The sequence below is a fragment of the Puma concolor genome, chromosome A2 (genome assembly GCF_028749965.1).
Source record: "Puma concolor isolate L17-30 chromosome A2, mPumCon1.1.hap2, whole genome shotgun sequence".
Taxonomy (NCBI): domain Eukaryota; kingdom Metazoa; phylum Chordata; class Mammalia; order Carnivora; family Felidae; genus Puma; species Puma concolor.
In genome coordinates, this window is record NC_141668.1 from 37910401 (window position 1) to 37931508 (window position 21108).

Here is a 21108-nt window from a genome sequence, read left to right on the forward strand (position 1 = left end):
GGACCTGAATGTGAGGCAGGAAACCATCAAAACCTTAGAGGAGAAAGCAGGAAAAGACCTCTCTGACTTCAGCCGTAGCAATCTCTTACTCGACACATCCCCAAAGGCAAGGGAATTAAAAGCAAAAGTGAATTACTGGGACCTTATGAAGATAAAAAGCTTCTGCACAGCAAAGGAAACAACCAACAAAACTAAAAGGCAACCAACGGAATGGGAAAAGATATTTGCAAATGACATATCGGACAAAGGGCTAGTATCCAAAATCTATAAAGAGCTCACCAAACTCCACACCCGAAAAACAAATAACGCAGTGAAGAAATGGGCAGAAAACATGAAGAGACACTTCTCTAAAGAAGACATCCGGATGGCCAACAGGCACATGAAAAGATGTTCAGCGTCGCTCCTTATCAGGGAAATACAAATCAAAACCACACTCAGGTATCACCTCACGCCAGTCAGAGTGGCCAAAATGAACAAGTCAGGAGACTATAGATGCTGGAGAGGATGTGGAGAAACGGGAACCCTCTTGCACTGTTGGTGGGAATGAAAACTGGTGCAGCCGCTCTGGAAAGCAGTGGGGAGGTTCCTCAGAAAATTAAAAATAGACCTACCCTATGACCCAGCAATAGCACTGCTAGGAATTTATCCAAGGGATACAGGAGTACTGATGCATAGGGGCACTTGTACCCCAATGTTTATAGCAGCACTCTCAACAATAGCCAAATTATGGAAAGAGCCTAAATGCCCATCAACTGATGAATGGATAAAGAAATTGTGGTTTATATACACAATGGAATACTACGTGGCAATGAGAAAAAATGAAATATGGCCTTTTGTAGCAACGTGGATGGAACTGGAGAGTGTGATGCTAAGTGAAATAAGCCATACAGAGAAAGACAGATACCATATGGTTTCACTCTTATGTGGATCCTGAGAAACAGGATCCTGAGAAACAGGAACCCATGGGGGAGGGGAAGGAAAAAAAAAAAAAAGAGGTTAGAGTGGGAGAGAGCCAAAGCATAAGAAACTGTTAAAAACTGAGAACAAACTGAGGGTTGATGGGGGTTGGGAGGGAGGAGAGGGTGGGTGATGGGTATTGAGGAGGGCACCTTTTGGGATGAGCACTGGGTGTTGTATGGAAACCAATTTGACAATAAATTTCATATATTAAAAAAAATTAAAAAAATAAAAAATAAATTAAAAAAAAAGAATTAACTGGAGATATGGCTGATCCTTGCACTGGAGAAAGAACCATAAAAGATGAGCCTAAAGAATGTTACAGTGTCAAAAATTAAGAAAGTGTTCTCTCACTTGCTCTCTCTCTTCCCCCACCTACACACACACACACACACACACACACACACACACACACACACAGTGGTATGTCAAAGGGACTAGTAGACAACTGAAAGAGTTCCCAATGGTTAATGCTGAAACAACTGAACAAAAAAATCAGGTATTATTGGAGTTTAATCCAAAGTATAAAATATCCATGAGTCCATACTGATATACATAAATGATAAACAGAGATACAAGACAAATATCCCATAGAGAAGAAATCCAAATAATTTGTATAGATACTCAACCCTTAAGGAAGTGAGGCATAAGTCCGTACTCCTTAAATGTGGGCTGATTGTTGTGCCTTTCTTCCAAAGAGTATAGTGCAGAAAGGGAGAAAAAACAGAATAACTTTACAGTAGTGAAATTAAAAAAAAACTACCTTAGCCAAATGATTAATTTTAACATCAACTGTGATAAATCAGTTCACTGTATGTACCCTTGAGATAATGTAATGAAAACTGCACTGTACCTTCCCAAAAGGGGAGGTATTCCTCCCCAAAACGGGAGGTATTCCTCTGGAAAACGTGTAACTCCAGTCTAATCATGAGAGAAACATCAGACCAATCCCAACCAATGTCCCAAGAGTGACATTCTTCAGATTAACCAGTACTCTTTAAAACTGCCAAGGTCATCAATGAAAGTCTGAGAAACTGTCACACCTAAGAAAAGTCTAAGGAGACATGACAATTAAATGTAATGTAGTATCCTGGATGGGATCTTGAAACAGAAAAGGGAAATTAGGCAAAAACTAAAGAAATCTGATAAGAGTATGAACTTTAGTTAATAGAAATATATCAGTATCAGTTCATTAATTGTAAAAAATGCACAATACAAATAGTTAAGATGTTAATAATATGGGAAAGTGGGTGTACATATATAGAAACTCTGTATTCTTTATAATTTTTCTGTAATTCCAACACTATTCTAAAACTGAAAGATTATTATTAAAATATTACAATCATTCTCGTCTCCTTTCTTACTCTCACATCTAACATCTAACCCGTAAGAAAAATCCTGTTCATTCTACCTTCAAAATATAATCATAATCCAACTAACTCTCCCGCCTTTCACAGCTTCTACCATGACCAGATCACCTTTGTCTTACTCCTGATTATGGAAGTATTTTCCTATTGATCCCTCTGGTTCCTCCATTTATTCCTCTTTGGTCTATTTGAAGCATAGCAATAATGGTAGTTTCTCTAGAACTATAAGCAAGTAATGTCCATGGACTACTCTAAACCCTTCAAAACCGTATCTGCCAGAGCAAGAACCACAGTCATAAAGGTCTACAAAGCCCCATGAGATTTGGCACAGTTTCCTCTAGATCCCACTTCCCATTGCCTTTTCCTCTCACTCACCCTCCCCCTAGTGATGACTCTAACATTTCTAGTAAGCTACCATCTCAAGATCTTGGCTCTTGCTGTTTCCTTTGCTAGAATGTTCCTCCCTAAGAATTGATATATTTCACTGTCTCACCCCCTTTAAATTTTTACTCACTTACCCTGTTGGTGAGTCCTTTCCTTATCCTCTAAACACATTTGCTCTTCCCCTTCCTTACCTTACTTATTTCTTTAGCCCTTATCACCATCTAACATAATATTTTCATTTGCTTATCTTGCTTATTTTCTGTCTTTTCTCATTAGAGAGTTGGGAATGTAAATTCAATGACAGTAGAAAGTTTGTCTGTTTTGTCCACTCCTTTATCTTCAGTACTCAGAATAGTGCCTGTCACCCAAGGGCCATTATTAATATTTATTGAATAAATGAATGGATATAAATATATATTTGGAAGGAAAGGTGTGCTTAAGTTCACATGGCTTACATAGTTAACTACCCCAGCCAAGACAGTTTATACAAGTATTATGCCAAAAATGTTTTCCTAGAGATTAATGTTTCATCAGTTTTTGTAGATGGAGATTGTTTTCATTTAAAAGGAATTCATTTTTAAGAATAGTCAAATCTCATTAATTTGGACAATACTAATGTAAGATTTATGATCACTAAAACTGGGGCATATGCTATGAAAAAGCAATTGTTAATCAAATTAACAATATAAACAAAATTTTGGGAGATGACATTAGATTCCTAAATAACCTAAGAATAATTATTTATAGATTTTTAACAAATATTTATATATATGGATGCTCTTAATTACAAGTCAGTCTCATTAAATCTTTAAATAAAGACCCATAGGAGTTCTGCTTAAAATGGTTTGAGAAAAATTGTTTAAATAACTGTGTGTACCTAAGAAAAACAAGAATATATGTCTTCAGAAATAGCCTATTATTCAGGCTTTTTATGAATTCAGGCTAGTCTTTCCTTCTATTAGTCTGAGATGTAGAGTCTTAAAACATGTGTCTGGTTTCAGTTTCTCTGTTACATATTTTTTTTCAATTTGCTTGGGTTGTAAAACAAACCTACTTGTACTACTTTAATGACATAAGACCTCAACACCTCTCAAGGTATTGGAAGGTTCTAGAGCTGATAAAGAAAAATTATATCTAGCATAACTTTTTTTTCATGTGCTCTAATTGCCTTTTACTACATATCTTCTCAGAACAAAGCTTGGAAACTATTTTCAATCCTTCTTTTAAAATTATTTTTCATTATTTTTAAATTATTTCAGTTATTTGAGTCCACTTTTTACTCTGTTGGGTGAATCTTACAGAATGTAAATATCAAAAAAAAAAAAGCCATAGCTTGTTTGATTTTAATGGTATACCTTCTTAGTATCTACACTATTTTTAACCAGTTTTCATGTTCTACAAAGCAAAATTGTTTTATAAGATAAGCTACTCAATATGGAACTGTGACCTACTACCATAAAGAGGGATGGGTTTACCCTGTATGTAGGTATTGTACCTCAATTTTTATGAGTGGATTTTAATGCTACACTTTTCATGGTTGGTAACAATTAAATCTTTCCTTTAACTGACAATATAGAATCTGGCTGCAGTACACCAGTAATGAAACAGCTATTTATTATGACCAGTATCCATTCTGATTGTTCTACCTATTTGGATTAGTATATGCCAGTGAAATACTATTGTTAAATATTTTTAATATCATGCCTATATAAAACATATTTGTTCTAGGTTCTTTCCAAGGGGTTCTTGATAATTTTTAATTATCTTATCAGAAAATCCTAATCAAAAGGCTATTTTAGAGAAAAAATATTTATAAATAATTCCCCTAAATCAGGAGTTCTTGGTATCTGGGACATACATCCTTTCAGAATCTAATAAGAGGTTTGTACCATCTCCCTAGAAAACTTCACATAGGCCCATAGACTCAAAATTCAAATCTCAAAAGTTTTGAAAGCCCTTTGATTGAAGCCCAGGTTAAAATCCCCTGAATATATATGCTAACATTGACCCTTCAATCAAGCTTCAGAGAGATGCATACTTAGATGTCATTCTTATCACTTGTAGAATTTTTTATATTAGCTAATATTATGCCTTTCTACTCCCTTTTCTACTTCTCTCCTCTCTCCTTCTCTCCTCTCCTTTCTACTTCTATTCATCTTTACCATTCTAGTCCAAGTCACTAGTGTATCTTGCCTAGACCCCTGAAACAACTTTCTAACTTTTTTCTTCCTTTTCCCCCACCTTCAACTCTATTACAAATAGCAATCAAAGTGAGATTTTGTAAGATTACACTACCATTTATGTGGAACCATTTCAAATTTTTCCATTGTGTTCAGAACAAAACTCATTCCTTACAAGGTCAGCCAGGTCTTAAATGACCTGACTCCCAATTTTTCCTAGTTTCACCAATGGAAGTCTCCCCATTCCTACTACACTCCAATGATACTGGTCTTATTTCAGTTCTTCAGAGGTATCAAGTTTTCTCCTACCTTTATAGACAATGGTCTTTCTGTCTGAGATGTTCTTTCTTACCCTTTAAGATGGTGAGTTCCTTCTCATCAGCTTAAATATCACTTTCAGAGACAGGGTTTTCCTGAAAAACTCTGCAATATAAAATCAGTTCCCCATCCTGTAATTGTCATTTATGTGTATGAGTATTTATTTCTGCATTTCTCCCCAACTAGACAATAAGGTCTAGGAGAGTGAACATTATTCATGCAATACAGATACTAACACATTGTCTAACATATGTGATTTTTCATAATTTTATAAATATAAAAAAGTAGTTAATGAAATAGTGACATAATCTAAGAACAAAAAATACACAATTCATTATTGAATAATTACAGAGATAGGATGCTATCTACTGCAACACTTAGTTTTCTATATATGAAGAACATTGGATAAGACATCTGATCAATATGCTTGACATGTCATGCTCCAAACATATAAAAATGTTAGATAAAATGTATTAAAAATATTTCTAATATATGGTCAAAAGAAGGAAGGAAAGAAGGAAAAAAAGAATGGAGAACCCAATGTTCCAGAAACAAGAAGTATGCAAAGCAGTAATTTGAAGCAAATGTCAAATAGTTCATCTGGATCAAAGTATATAGTATATATAGGATCATAGTATATAGATCTTAAGGGCAAGGGCTAAGAATTTAAAGCTTGCACATGAACACAGCAGAGGTATCAGGAAAATATTAAGTAGAGAGGTGAACTTTAAGCCCAAATATTATTTCAGTTCTTCAGAACTGAACATTTCTTTGCCCATGAATAGGAACTAGAGAAATTCTGTCCTCTGGTTCTTTAGGCATCATCAAAATTTGATATCATTTGATAACATCAAAATTTGTTACCTATTCCCAGCATGGGTGAAAACAGATTTCCAGGAGCAGAGAACTGAATAAAATACCACCAGACTCATGCTTCTAGATTGCATGACACAAGTTCTCCAATAAAATTAACCACTGTTGGGGCGCCTGGGTGGCGCAGTCGGTTAAGCGTCCGACTTCAGCCAGGTCACGATCTCGCGGTCCGTGAGTTCGAGCCCTGCGTCGGGCTCTGGGCTGGTGGCTCGGAGCCTGGAGCCTGTTTCCGATTCTGTGTCTCCCTCTCTCTCTGCCCCTCCCCCGTTCATGCTCTGTCTCTCTCTGTCCCAAAAATAAATAAAAACGTTGAAAAAAAAAAATTAACCACTGTTAAAAATGAATACTAGCAAGAAGAAGGATGCAAAACAATACAAACAGGAAAATTCTAATTTCAAGATCTGAATAAAATTAAATAATATACCTGAAAAGTTAATTTTAATTTGTACATATAAATTTCAAAAAGATGAACAATGGGGCACCTGGGGGCTCAGCTGGTTAAGCAACTAACTCTTGATTTCAGCTCAGGTCAGGTTGTGAAATAGTCATATCAGGCTCCACACTAAGCTAAGCATGCAGCCTGCTTGAGATTCTCTCTCTCTCTCTCTCTGTCTCTGTTTCTCTCTCTCTTCCTCTGCCCCTCCCTGCCACTCTCATGCTCTCTCTCCTTCAAAACAACAACAAAAAAAGGATGAACAAAGAACTCAAACTTTTATAAAGCAATTAGTTATGAAAAAATAGCAGACTGATTTGAAAAATGGTCAAATAGAAATTCCAAAAATTGCTTATTTAATTAAAAAATTAATTTAATTTAAAAAATTAAATTAAATTAAAAAAAAACTAATGGATGTATTCAATGGTTGGGTTAGTAACTAGAATAGGAGGCTAAAGAGGAAATAAGGTAAATGGAAGTTATAATTGAAAAAATTATCCAGAATACCACACGATAATTTAAAGAGATAGAAAATATGAAAAGTAGGTTAAAAGTCATGGAGGGTGAATTCAGAGGAAACAATTCAATGTCCAATAGGAATTCTGAAATACGAAAACAGAGAAATAAGGAGAATCATTATTTAAAGGAATACTGTATTAAGATTTTTCCAAAATGAAAAATGTTTTTAAAAGAATACATGCTCAGATTGGAGAAAACCACCACATACTTAGCAGAAGTGATGAAAACAAAACACAGAGAATTTAATGGAATTTAAAGAATATAAAGTATCTGAAAACTATCAAGTATAAAAGGATATTGTTAAACGATCGTATCTGCAGGAAAAAGATACATGGTGTGTCCATGCTTCCAACGGACAGAACACTTTTTATTAGTATCAAAAGAAATCAGAAGGCAACGAAATGTCTTCAAAACACAAAAGAAAAATAACTGCTAAAACTAGAATTATAATTCCAGGTAAAAAAGAAATTCACAGAACAGCCAAAATAAAAAATTTTTTTGGCAAACACACTATGAACACTTTCTGATATACTAAAAGACATATTCAATAGGAAAGAAATTGATCCCAGATGGAAAGAGTAGAATATAAAAATTAGTAAGTAGATTAGTAGATCCAATTAGCTATGTAAAATATATAAAAATGGTTAAATGGGGAGAGACAAAAAAATCCAAGGTGGCATGACGACAATGGCACAAAAGGTGAAAGTGTTATAAAGAAATATATAAAACATTATTGAGAGCAAAGAAGTTTTAAATAAATTAAAGGATATGTTAATGTTCATAAACTGAAAAATTCAATTTGGTAAAGATTTCAAGTCTCCCCAAACTGATCTACAAATTTAATGATTTTTTATTCCAATCAAAATCCTAGCATGACTTTTTTTTTTTTTTTAAACTGGCAAGATAATTCAAAATTTAGGTGAAAACATAAAGGGGCAAGAATAACCAGAAAATTTTTTTTAATTTTACTTTTTATTTTTTAAAATTTACATCCAAATTAGCATAGATTGAAACAATGATTTCAGAAATTCTTAAATAATACAAGAACAAAATTGGTCTAGAGTAATTAAGGCACTGTGGTATTGGTGCGAGACAGGCAAAAAGATCAAAGAACAGAAGAGATAGTCCTACATTTATACAGGCACTTGATTTATGAAAAAGATGGCACTATCGCACAGAGAAGAAAAGGAAGACCTTTTCAAGAAGATGAAGCTGGATTAATTGGATATTCGTACTCAAAAAATAAACTGGAGGCGCCTGGGTGGCTTAGTCCATTAAGCGTCCAACTTCGGCTCAAGTCATGATCTCACAATTCCAGAGTTAAGCGTCCAACTTCGGCTCAAGTCATGATCTCACAATTCCAGAGTTTGAGCCTCACGTCGTGCTCTGTGCTGATAACTCAGAGCCTGAAGCTTGTTTCAGAATCTGAGTCTCCTTCTCTGTCTCTGTCCCACCCCAATTTGTTTGCTGTCTCTCTGTCTCTCTCTCTCTCTCTCTCTCTGCCTCTCTCTCTCTCTCAAAAAGAAATAAACACTAAAAAAATTAAAAAATAAAATAAATTGACCCATGTTGAACATCATGGAGAAAAAAAATCACTTCCAGGTAGATTGTAGACCTTAATGTATAAGGTAAGACAATGAATTCTCTAGAAGATAAAAATGTTGGTTTGTCTATGTAAACAAAACAAAATAATAAACTGGATTACTTAAATAAAGAACTTGATATGAAAAGATACCATTAAGAGAATGAAAAGGCAAGGCACTAACTAGGAGAATATATTTGTAACATATTCATCTGAAAATGGACTTGTATACAGAATATATATAAAACTTCAAGAAATCAATGATTAAAAAAACACAATATATAAAACAGGCAAAACACTTTAAAATAGAGTTCAAAACAAAAGATAAGCAAATGGCTACTAAGTATTTAAAAAGGTATTCAATGTTATTATTCATCAGGGACAAGCAAATTAATAGCACAATGAAATACAACTATATACCCACCGTGGCTAAAATGAAAAAGACTGGAAATACCAAATATTGGCAACGATCTGGTGCAACTGATATTCTCAAACACTTTATGTAAGAGTGTAAATTGGAATAATCACTTTTGAAAAATTGGTTGGCAAAGTCTGGTAAGTTGAACATATGCTTCCCTATGTTATAGTAATTCTACTCCAACAGAAAAATGCACACATATATGCAACCAAAGACATATGTAAAAATTTTCATAGCACTTTCATAGCATCAATAGTATCATACTGGAATAGCTGATATTAGTATCAGCTAAATACTGGAGACAATCCAAATACCCCTCAGTATTAAAATGGATAAATATATTCATACGCTTTACAACAATAAAATAAACAACCCACTGTCACATACAAAAATATGGATAAACCTCACAAATAATACTGAGTAAAGATGCCAAACACAAAAGAGCATTTATTACATTTTTTTTATTTATTCTACTTAAATAAAGTTCAAAACCAAAACTTAGTCAAGCTAATCAATAGTCAAAACTGTGGTTACCTTTGAGAGAGGTAATGATAGAGAGTATACAAGTGTCTCCAGAATGCTATTCTACTTCAGAAATATTCTATTTCTGATCTTAGTAGTGATTACTCAGCTGTGTTCACTTTGTAAAATCTTTGCAAACTTCACTGAGCTGGAACCTTAAGTCTATTTTTCTCTGTGTATATTAAACTAGGAAGGAGGATGGGCTATATGGGTAAGGGGCATTAAGGAATCTACTCCTGAAATCATTGTTGCGCTATATGCTCACTAACTTAGGTGTAAATTTTTAAAAATAATAAGCTAAATAAAAATCCAAAAAAAAGTTTAGTTTAATGAGACAGCTCAGTAGGTTAAGTGTCCGACTTCAGCTCAGGTCATGATCTCAAGGTTCATGAGTTCAAGCCCTGTGTTGGGTTCTCTGCTGTCAGGGTGGAGCCTGTTTCAGAATTTCTGTCCCCCTGTCTCCCTGCCCTTTCCCCATTCCTGCTCTCTCTCTCTCTCAAAAATAAACATTAAAAAAATAATAAATAAAAGTTTATTTTCATAAAAAAGGTAGCACTTAAAATGCTAAATAAAAATACATGGAAAATAGGAAGAGAAGATTTACAGTTATAGTGATCTAATGGGCTTATGTTATTCTAAATGAGGACAGAAAGAGTAAGATATTGCTAAGAATGTATATTAAAATTTAAGGGTAACAATGACAACAAAAAAAAAATAGTAATCATATGCTAACCTTCCAAGCTAGAACTGTAAAAATAGAAGAAAAAGAGAAAAGCCCTACATGTATAATGGAAGAAAGAAGATAATAGTACAACAATCTGTAAGTGAACATGAAGGACATCGTGAGACAATAATTAGGAAAAGGTAAAGACCCTCAATGCTACAATCTCAATGAAATGATGAACTTAGAATATGTACCTACTGGCAAAAGTCAGTAGCCAGAAAACTTTTCTGTCTCCTCCCAGACTTTGAATTCTGGGGTACTGAGGGAGCCAAAAGTCACTCTTGGTAATTTTAGCAACAGATGCATCCTTAATGATAATTCATTTAAAGGGCCTCAGACTGGGGGTTTTTCAGGGTACCTGGCTGAAGGAAATTCAAATCCTTTTCTACAGGAATTATCTCATGTCAGGTCACTGAATCAGACCAAACTGAACATGTACTTACATTCCAAAATTACAAAATGTATGAAGAAATAAGGCACCATGAGGAAGAAACAGCTGAAAACACATGTTACATAACCTCAAAGAATCAGATATATTTTTATCAGACATTATATTTTCAGATTATTCTGATATTTCAGAGTTATTCTGGTAATTACTGAATTATCAGAAACAATTTTAAAATGTGTTCAGGGGCACCTGGGTGGCTCAGTCGGTTAGATGTCCAACTTCAGCTCAGGTCATGATCTCACCATTCGTGGGTTCAAACACCACAATGGGCTATGTACTGACGGCTCAGAGCCTGGAGCCTGCTTTGGATTCTGTGCTTCTCTCTCCCCTTCCCCCACTCGCACTCTGTCTCTCAAAAATAAATAAACATTAAAAAATTTTCTTTAAATGTGTTTAAAAGTATTTAAAATAAAATATGAACTTGAAAACATGAGTAAGGAATAATTTTTTTAATGTCCGGCAGATTTGAAAAAAGAACTGGAATTTCTAGGAAAAAATCATAACTGTTGATATGTAACATACAATAGACAATTTAAGCGAGCATAAGAAAAGCAAATGAAAAGATAATTAGTAAATGAGACAATGGGACACAGGGAACCAGAGATGGAAGCAATACAAGTTAAAAAAAAAAAAAAAAACAAGAAACAAAAAAGTGAAGAATATACTAAGAAGGCCAAACATATTTAATCAGAGTTTATGAGGAAAAGACAGGATTGGAAATTGACACTCTTTTGTTGGGATTTTATGCACTTAAGTAAACATGATAGTGTTGAAGAGGGAAAGAACCAAGAGAATGCCTGCCAAAGTATCTATACAAGCCAAAAAAGCTGACAAGAAGACACAAGACTCTCGGGTCACAGAAAAGAGATTAGAGCAAAAACAACATAAGGATTATCAGTCTAGTTGCTATTGTGGTTCAATGAACCCCAAAACAAAAAGCCACAAGGAGGGCTTGTGAGGATGTGCTACGGGAGATGAAGCCTGAGTTTAGACAATTCACTATTTTTTATAGCAAGAGATTTGTAAATCAAGACTTCTTTGTCCAGAGGGACAACTAGTATGGACAAAAACCTTACTTTTCAAGATTATGTTCAGGAGAAAAAAACAAAGAAGTTGGTCAATAAAGGCCTTACAATTTTGGTGTTTTTGGTCTAGCAAGACTCAGCAAGACAAGATGCACAAGAGGCCCAGAGCAGACAAACTCTCAACATCTCATCCCAACATAAAAGTAATTTACCAGAAAAGAGCAAAGACACCATTCCACTAATGCAGCAATCACAATGAATCCAGGAACTCCTGCTTTTATTTCATTTTTGACTTCTGCAAATTCCTAAGTTTCTTTGTGATATCAATTCATTTTAAAGCATTTTTTGTCTAATCACCTTAAAAAAAACTTTTAAGACTATTTTTGAATTTACAGAAAGACTGCCTACAATCTAGCAATATAGGAGAGAGGCAATAAACAAGATGATTTCAAATTGGGATAAGTGATGGAAAGAAACTAAACAGAATGATATGAGAGTATGACTCTGGACTAGCGGAGGCACTTAGGTAGGGCAGTCTGGAAATAACTCCCTGAAAAGGAAATATTAAGGAAAAGTCCTTAAAAGATTTAAAAAAAATCAGCTATTATAAAAAAGAGAAAAAAAAGAGGAAAGAACTTTTTAGGCAGGGCTACAACAACAAAACCCAAAAGCTGGGAAGACGTTGAATATTTGAGAAACAGAAATGAAGCAGAAATGACTTTGACATATTTGAGGAGTCAAAAGAAAGCTAGTCAGCAGTGTTGGAGTAGAATGGGCAAGGAAGAACACTTCACAAGATGATAGGGACGGTAGACAGGGCAAGATGTCACAGGGCCTAGGAAGCCATGGTAACATTTGATTCTATTCTAAGTACAATAAAAAGCATTTTGAGCAGAGACATTAAATGATGACCTTTACTTCTAAATGATCCTTGTATGGAGAACAGACTAAAAGCAAGAATAAAAGCAGAAACCAGCTACAAGGCTACTGAAGGAGTCCAGGCAAAAGCTGATGGTGGCTTTTATGAGATTGGTAGCAAAGAAATGAAGTGAAATATTTATTACATGTCAAAGATAAGATTAAAAGAACTCAATGGAAGGGAAAGAGCTAAATCAAGGATGACAGGTTTTGTTTTGTGTTTTTTTTTTTTTTTTTTGGATAGACAGTGGTTGAAATGAGAAGACAAAGGAGCAGTTTTGGGTATTTTAGACATGTTAGATTTGAGATGTTTAAGAGAAATCCAAATGGAATTATCGAGGAAGCTACTGAATAAATGATTGTGAAGCTAGAAAGACTTGGATTGGAAAGATATTTTGGAATTCTTTGGCACATCGATAATATTTTAAGTAATGGTGATTAATGCAATCACCCAGGAAAGACATGTTGTTGACAAAGAGGAACCAGTATGCCTCCCTTCCAGCTTTTGGAGATCTAGTAAGGAGTGCCAGCAAAGAACATGGTGGAAGAGTCACTAAAAGAAACAAAAGGAAAACCACAAGTGGTTGATGCCCTCACAACTAAGAAAAAAGTGAAGAGGGGTCTGCTGTATCTAATGGTACCGAAAGTTTCTATTGTATTCAACAATCTAGAGTTCACTGGGGCCCCAGACAAAAACAATTTAGATGAAGCTGTAGGGCCAGAAACTGCAGTGCAACAAATTGAAAAGTGGCCAGTGTAAGAGAATCACCAATAGCTCTTATCTCTTTTCATCTTTTTGTGTACTTTATGTGAACTTTTATGTTTTATACTCTGTTTGAAAATTTCTAACTAGGTGCCAATACCACTGTAGTGAATATTAAAACTAGAAATCTATGACAAGTTTTTTAAATTTCAAAATGCATCTTTCTGAGAATTCTATTTCTTCCTTTGGTGAAGTTTATAATTGTAAATTAAAAGAGATGTTATGTTCATGGAGTCCACTTAAATTTTATTCTATTTCAATTCTATTTCTATTCTAATTAGAACTGTTGCTTCTTCCTGCAAGGGGTAAAAAAAAAAAGATGTAGTAAATTATTCTGAAATCTAGCCAATCTGAAATTCATAATCACTTCACTTGTACGACATTAAAGCAAATATTTTGGTATGTTAAAAAAAAGTCATTTTTACTTTTAGTAAAGAAAGCAATAAACTAATGCTGCAATTAATTAAGAGCAGAAAAGAAAGTGAAACATTTAATCAATGTCTAGTGTTACTTTAATGTGAATTATTCCAAAGTGATTGAGATCATGTGACCCATACACTGGAAAAAAATATTCTTGGTCTAAAAAGTCAGAATATTGTACACTGCTTTACCAGGATACACTAATGATTTCGAAGTCTGATTGTGTTTCCTTCTCTTGCTGATGGGACAATAATGGGATGATTAGAAGCTGTGGATCTCTTCTCTGAGTCTCCTGCAGAGAATGGAATGGAATCCTCATTCCTATGCCACTTTATCTTGCATAAACCTAAATCCCTTATTTAATCTTTCTGAGCCTCAGTTTTTTCAGTTAAAATAAGGACTGACTGATTTATGTAATATCTGCATCATAATACCTATGTCATAGGGTCACTGTGAGAATAAAATTTCCTGGCTCAGAGTTAATACTCAAGCATCATATCACTTCTCATTTTATCCTACATCAGGGTCTTGGCACTTGGTTTCTTCCACCTGTAATACTGTTCTTCTCCTTACTCCTCAGTTTTGCCTGCTAACTAATGTATCCTTATGTCAGCCTTGCCTGTCCCTCTCATACTACAGGAGGTCCCTCAGTTACACAATCTCCTAGCACCCTGTGCTTTTTCTTCATAGAGTATATCATAATTAGAATTATTTGGGGGATTATTTGTTTATTGTCTGCCTCATCACTATTTTGTTTACACTGTCTAGCACATTATTGGACACCTACAAGGCATTTAATAAATATTGTTGAGCAAGTGAATGAATTGAAATTTCATTACAGGAAAGGATGAAGGGGATAATTCAAAGATGATTCTAAGATTTCTAGACTGAATAATCTTATCATTAATAAAGAAAATAGTAGATAAGGAGAAAAGATAATGAGTTTCTGTTTTAAACATGTTGGAATGAAAGTGCCTGAAGGGCATCCAAGGGAAGACACTCGGGAAAACGGAATTGTGGTAAAAGATGAGAACTCAAGCTAGAAGACCTTATATGGTAGGTTAGCCTTAAAGATAGCCAAGGAAGTCCAAAAACAACATCCTAGAGAAAATAATAAAGTACACATGTAGGGCTGTGTGATGGTTAAATTTTGGGTCAACTTAGTTAGGCCATGGTACCAAGACAGTTGACCCAAACATTATTCCAGATGTTTCTATAAAGATATTTTTTAGATAAGATTAACATTTAAATCAGATTGCCCTCCATAATGTGAGTGGGACTCATCCAATCAGCTGAAGACTTTACTAGACAAAAACTGGCCTTCCCGGAAGAAGAAAGAATTCTGCCAGAAGACTGCCTTCTGACTGAAACTGCAACTCTTATTCTCTAGCCTCCTGGCCTATCCTACAGATCTTGGATTTGCCAGCCTGCACAAGTTCATGAGCCCATTCCTTAAAAACAAAACAAGACAAAACAAACAAACAAAAACACACACAAAAAAACCCAACTGATAGATAGATAGATACATACATACATACATACATACATTGACCTATAGTTCTGTTTTTCTGAAGAACCATAACTAATACAAACTGATTGAAAAAGAGTAAAAGGGATTATTAATTTAATATAATTCCAAATCACAAAAGAGGCAGAAAGTAAAATTTAAAATATTGACAATCAATCCTCTGTGGACTTCCTTAAATAAATTATGATTTTTCTATGCACATTTACCTATACTTAAAGTGCTTTTACTGTTACTGCTTTTTAGATCATTTAACATACATTGGCCTAATCTCTCAAAATTGTAAAACATTATAAAAAGCATGAGCAACAATATTAACAGGAAATAGAACTGTGATTGCTCAGGAATCATAGTCCTTTCAAAAGCAGAATGGCATTTGGAAACTTTCTAATTTTTACCTTTGGGATAGATTACTGTGGTTCGGAATTTTGAATTGTTGATGTTGTGTTTCTGTGACATTAGTATGTAGTTTCTGTGACAAGTCTTTCATGAAAACAGAGAAAAAAAAAGAAAAAGAAAGGGTTAGTTTAGGTATTAGTTTAACTGATGAAATATTTACTCATAACTCTGCAAGCCTCAGGCGAAAACAAGCAAGAATCCTGACGACCAAAATAGAAAGTACTTCGTAACAGAACCTGTAATATGAAGATAAACCGGACAACAAAGCCAGTGATGGAGATGATCTCAGTTCCATTGAGCCACATGCAAACAGGAAATGTTGAGTCCTAAGGTCTTTTCTGTGCCTGTTGTCCCAGATTTCAATACAAAGAAGGAGCAGTGTGAATGTGGTAAAACAGTGGAGGACTGGATTGAACATTAAAAATCATCTACTCTGATTCCTTTAGTTTCTATAGAGTACACTAATATTTCAGAGAGATTAATTGAATAACTAAAGATCATACAGGCACGATATTCAGAAATAAAAAATATTACTAGCAGATTTTTCACAAAGCAGTTTTATACCACTAAAACCAAATTCAGGTAATCCCATAGAACTGGAAGAAATTATTGAACATAAAGTATTAAATCTAGAGCTCCAGTGCTCTGACTCCAGTCTAATGAATGACTCTAGTCCACTCATAGATGAAGGAATATCATTTTCCACTTCACAAAAGATTTACCATATGCATTTTAATCTCACAACATCCTGAGGTAAGATATGATGATTCTCTAAAGTCACACAGTTTGTAAGAGCTGAACGGAACCCAGATTTTCTGACCTTTTTAGCATCCTTTTTGACACACTCATAAGGTCATACAATTAATCCATATGAGAGGATAAAACCTCACGCTTGAGCAATGTAAACAAGTGGTTTACTTTCCTGACGGACTTGATAAGAACCTCTAGCCAGTTTTATCATTTTGGTTTTGAAGTCTTCCAACACCATTAAACTTTAACCAGCAAAAGCCAACCCTCTGTGTTTCTGAGTTAGAAGAAACTAAGAAGTAACATTTTTTAAAAAGAGCAATGGCTAAAGGCAGAACAAAATATGTGTAATTGAAGCACATGTTTATTATTGCAGTCGAAATCTCATTCCAGGTTATTAGGAAATATAAATTCATTATTTTAAATTTTTTATTTAATTTAAGTTCTTCCTGTGGTTCCTAATGAAGCAATAAATCCTTTGGGACCAGGCATACCCACAGATTGTGACACATTGCCTTCAGACTCACATAGCATTCTGATAAATCCGTCAGTATGTGCAGTGATGACAGATGTGATAAAGAGATCATTGTGGCTCTCACTGCCTATATTTTATTGTTTGTTACAGCCATCTTCTATTTCTGGAAAACATTCCCAGCTGCCTGCAGCAGAGCAAGGAGCCAGAGTTGGAAAAATGTGTTGTTTTTCTCACAGTTTACAACCTAACTTGCCTACCACTAATTATGCAATATAGATAGGTAGAAATAATACTAGAAAACATGTCTTGAACACTTGTTTCATTATCTGGTTTTATTATAATAACCTTATTTCTGCTCTTTCTTAGTTCGGGGTACCAGAAGACTCATTAAAAATGTTTTCTCCGCAGTGTTTTATAACCTTTTGACATTTTCTTCTTACACCAGTCACGGCAATTTTTTAAGTCTATAAATAGGAAGGTTGAGAGGGAAGAAATGGACACATTAACCCCCTGTACATTTGCAGCCTGACAATGAGATTCAAGGTGGGAAGGTTATATCAATACCTTGGTTTTTATTTTCTTTTGAGGATATACTGTGAGATAACTAAAGTATTCTATATGCATTCTGTTAGCTATCTTAATCATCATTGAAATACATATGCATTTCATATATAAACTATTTACAAATTATATAAAAGTAATAGGGAATTGTGTTCTTTTGCATGAATTTCTGAGGACAATTTTGGCTGCTTTCAAAGCAGTAAAGAATTTTCTTAGCGGTTGGTATGAACTGCAATTATTTTATACTCTTCAAGGACAGAGAAGATGTTAAGTGACACAAAGCCTGTATCCTTCGATCATTTATACCTAAGCACAGTTTAACCCTAGTTCATTAATTATCATTGTTATTTTATATGCCCATGTTTTAGTTATTTTACCTTGTATAAAATGACAAAAAGTACTATAATACTATGCTTTATATATTATTTGAATTTACTTGTAAAGCTTATAAATTCCATATAATAGACTATTTCATAAATAACCTATAAATCTAATATTAATCAATCAATATTTATTTTTTTTATTTTTTTTTATTTTTTTTTCAACGTTTTTTATTTATTTTTGGGACAGAGAGAGACAGAGCATGAACGGGGGAGGGGCAGAGAGAGAGGGAGACACAGAATCGGAAACAGGCTCCAGGCTCCGAGCCATCAGCCCAGAGCCCGACGCGGGGCTCGAACTCACGGACCGCGAGATCGTGACCTGGCTGAAGTCGGACGCTTAACCGACTGCGCCACCCAGGCGCCCCAATCAATCAATATTTAAAAACCTCTATGGGGCGCCTGGGTGGCGCAGTCGGTTAAGCGTCCGACTTCAGCCAGGTCACGATCTCGCCACCCAGGCGCCCCAATCAATCAATATTTAAAAACCTCTATGGGGCGCCTGGGTGGCGCAGTCGGTTAAGCGTCCGACTTCAGCCAGGTCACGATCTCGCCACCCAGGCGCCCCAATCAATCAACATTTAAAAACCTCTATGGGGCGCCTGGGTGGCGCAGTCGGTTAAGCGTCCGACTTCAGCCAGGTCACGATCTCGCGGTCCGTGAGTTCGAGCCCCGCATCGGGCTCTGGGCTGATGGCTCGGAGCCTGGAGCCTGTTTCCGATTCTGTGTCTCCCTCTCTCTCTGCCCCTCCCCCGTTCATGCTCTGTCTCTCTCTGTCCCAAAAATAAATAAAAAACGTTGAAAAAAAAATAAAAAAAAAAATTTAAAAACCTCTAAGCACTCATCCTTTACCATAACTGTTCTCAACTTTGAAAATATGTTGCCTGCCTTGCCCACCATTTCTTACAGGTTATATTTGATCAAACAAATGCAAGAAAGAAAAATAATGAAGTAAAATACTTCATACACTAATTGGCCCTAATTAAAAAGTAACTCATAAGAAATATATTAACTGAAAATTCACATCTATTATTAGAGTAATCTCTGACTATCAAATGCTCTTCAAAGATCATTTTACTCATAGAGGAATGGTACATTTTTGCATATCTTATAAATTGTCCTTCTTGATAAATGTATTATGATAGAAGATACCCATAATGATGCTTTATAGAGAAAGTTTGACATTTAAGATTAACTGACAGTCACACATCAAAAATAAGTTGGAGAAGCTGGAGTAGAGAGGTTTACTGAGTGTACTATTTAAACCATTTGAACTGTTGCCTTCACTGATGGAGTAGGCATTGTTTACATTAGCAAAGCTACACCAAACATCACTGTCGTGGTGGAAAATAGAAGACATTTCCATTAAACTAGAGGTCTGTAGCTATTTAAATGTCTTTAATACAAAAAATAACTGATAAATTAATTATACAAAAGACTCCTATCTAAAATCAAGGTGTAACAAATAAATGAGGCTTCTTGTGTATTTAAAATAAATTCTTCAGGGGCGCCTGAGTGGCTCAGTTGGTTAAGTGTCCGACTTCGGCTCAGGTCATGATCTCATGGTTCGTGAGTTCGAGCCCTGATCGGGCTCCAGGCTGATAGCTCAGAGCCTGGAGCCTGCTTCAGATTCTGTGTCTCCCTCTGCAGCTCTACTGCTTGCACCCTGTCTCTCACATTGTCTCGAAAATAAATAAATGTTAAAAAAAATTTTTAAAAACAAAATAAAATAAAGTAAAATAAAATAAAATAAATTCTTCAGAGCCAAACAAGGGCAAGAAAGAAACTGATTACTAATTTGGACTCCAAAAGAGGGTATCATTTAATATTCTTTAATAGGTTTTATTCCTCCAAACCAACTATATAATATGTTGTAATCATTTCCAGTGCAGCATCGAAAAATTTTCAAGTCAAATATACTTGTTACTCTTCTTAGATTTATAAAACAATGGGGATTAACACAAAGCATTACGAAATGCAAAATTTAACCTCAGGATGCCTCTTAAAGAGATATAAGCTTCCACTTATATGATGACTGAGACAACATATCGATTTCATTTATTCATACCTTTCTAGGGGATCCTTGAATCTGAGTTGGTATTCACTTTTCTTATAATCCTGTGTGACAATTCATATAGCTAGCTGACACAGGTGAGCAGTCGTTTCTTCAGAATTTACAACAGTATTTTAGGACCAAATTCTTCCAGTATCTTAATAAGACAAAGTGCTTTAGTTTAGTAAGGCTGCCCTAACAGAATGTCACACACTCTGGCTGGTTTACACAACAGAAATTGATTTCTCACAGTTGTGGAAGCTGGAAGTTCAAGATCAAGCTATTGGCAGATTTGGTTTCTTCTGATGTCCTCTCTCCTCTTCTGGCAGATGGCTGCCTTCTTGCTGTGTTTACACATATCTATCCTCTGTGCACAAACATCCCTGGTTTCTGTTTATGTGTCCTAATCCTTTACAAGGACACCAGTCAAGTTGGATGAGGGTCTACCTTTAAAGTCTCATTTTAACTTAATTACCTCTTTAAAGGTAGTCTCTTACAAAGAAAGTCACACTCTAAGATACTAGAGATTAGGACTTTAACTTATGAATTTTGAGGGAACTCAATTTAGCCCATAAATACAGTCATATCCAGTAATAAAAGTTATATTGCTTTCAAAATACCACATGAACTATTTTTCACATTAATAAACAGTGTGTATGTAAAGGTGTTCCTTAATTCTTAAAGTACAATAACTACATATGCCACTAGAGTCAAAATGAAACATCACACAAACAATATTTTCATCAAGTTTTTAATTCTAGTGAAAGCTCTATTTCTTCATGTTTTGCTTATTTGTTTATTTTTGCTCATTCCAATTAGAGAATCATTCCCAAATTATGAAGTCTTTTCTAATGGTCAAGCATTATGAGTTCTTACATTTTTAAATTTTTTTTTATTTAGTTTAAAAAATATTTATTTATTTTTGAGAGAGAGACAGAGAAAGAGAGAGAGCAGGGTAGGGACAAAAAGAGACAGACACAGAATCTGAAGCAGGCTCCAGGCTCTGAGCTGTGAGCACAGAGCCTGATGCAGAGCTCAAACTCATGAACCATGAGATCATGACCTGAGCTGAAGTCAAATGCCTAACCGACTGAGCCACCCAGGTACCCCGAGTTCT

General features: G+C 34.9%; 2 long non-coding RNA genes across 6 annotated transcripts in view; both read right to left on the reverse strand.

Moving 5' to 3' along the window:
- LOC147583103 (uncharacterized) overlaps positions 1-21108 on the reverse strand; it is a 623699-nt gene that overhangs the window by 445554 nt on the left and 157037 nt on the right. The window lies entirely within an intron of this gene.
- On the reverse strand, positions 12877-20665 carry LOC147583106 (uncharacterized). The gene is made up of 2 exons (XR_015245466.1): positions 20007-20665; positions 12877-17461 (listed from the first exon to the last, which is right to left on the reverse strand). It is a non-coding gene; the product is annotated as an uncharacterized LOC147583106 (long non-coding RNA).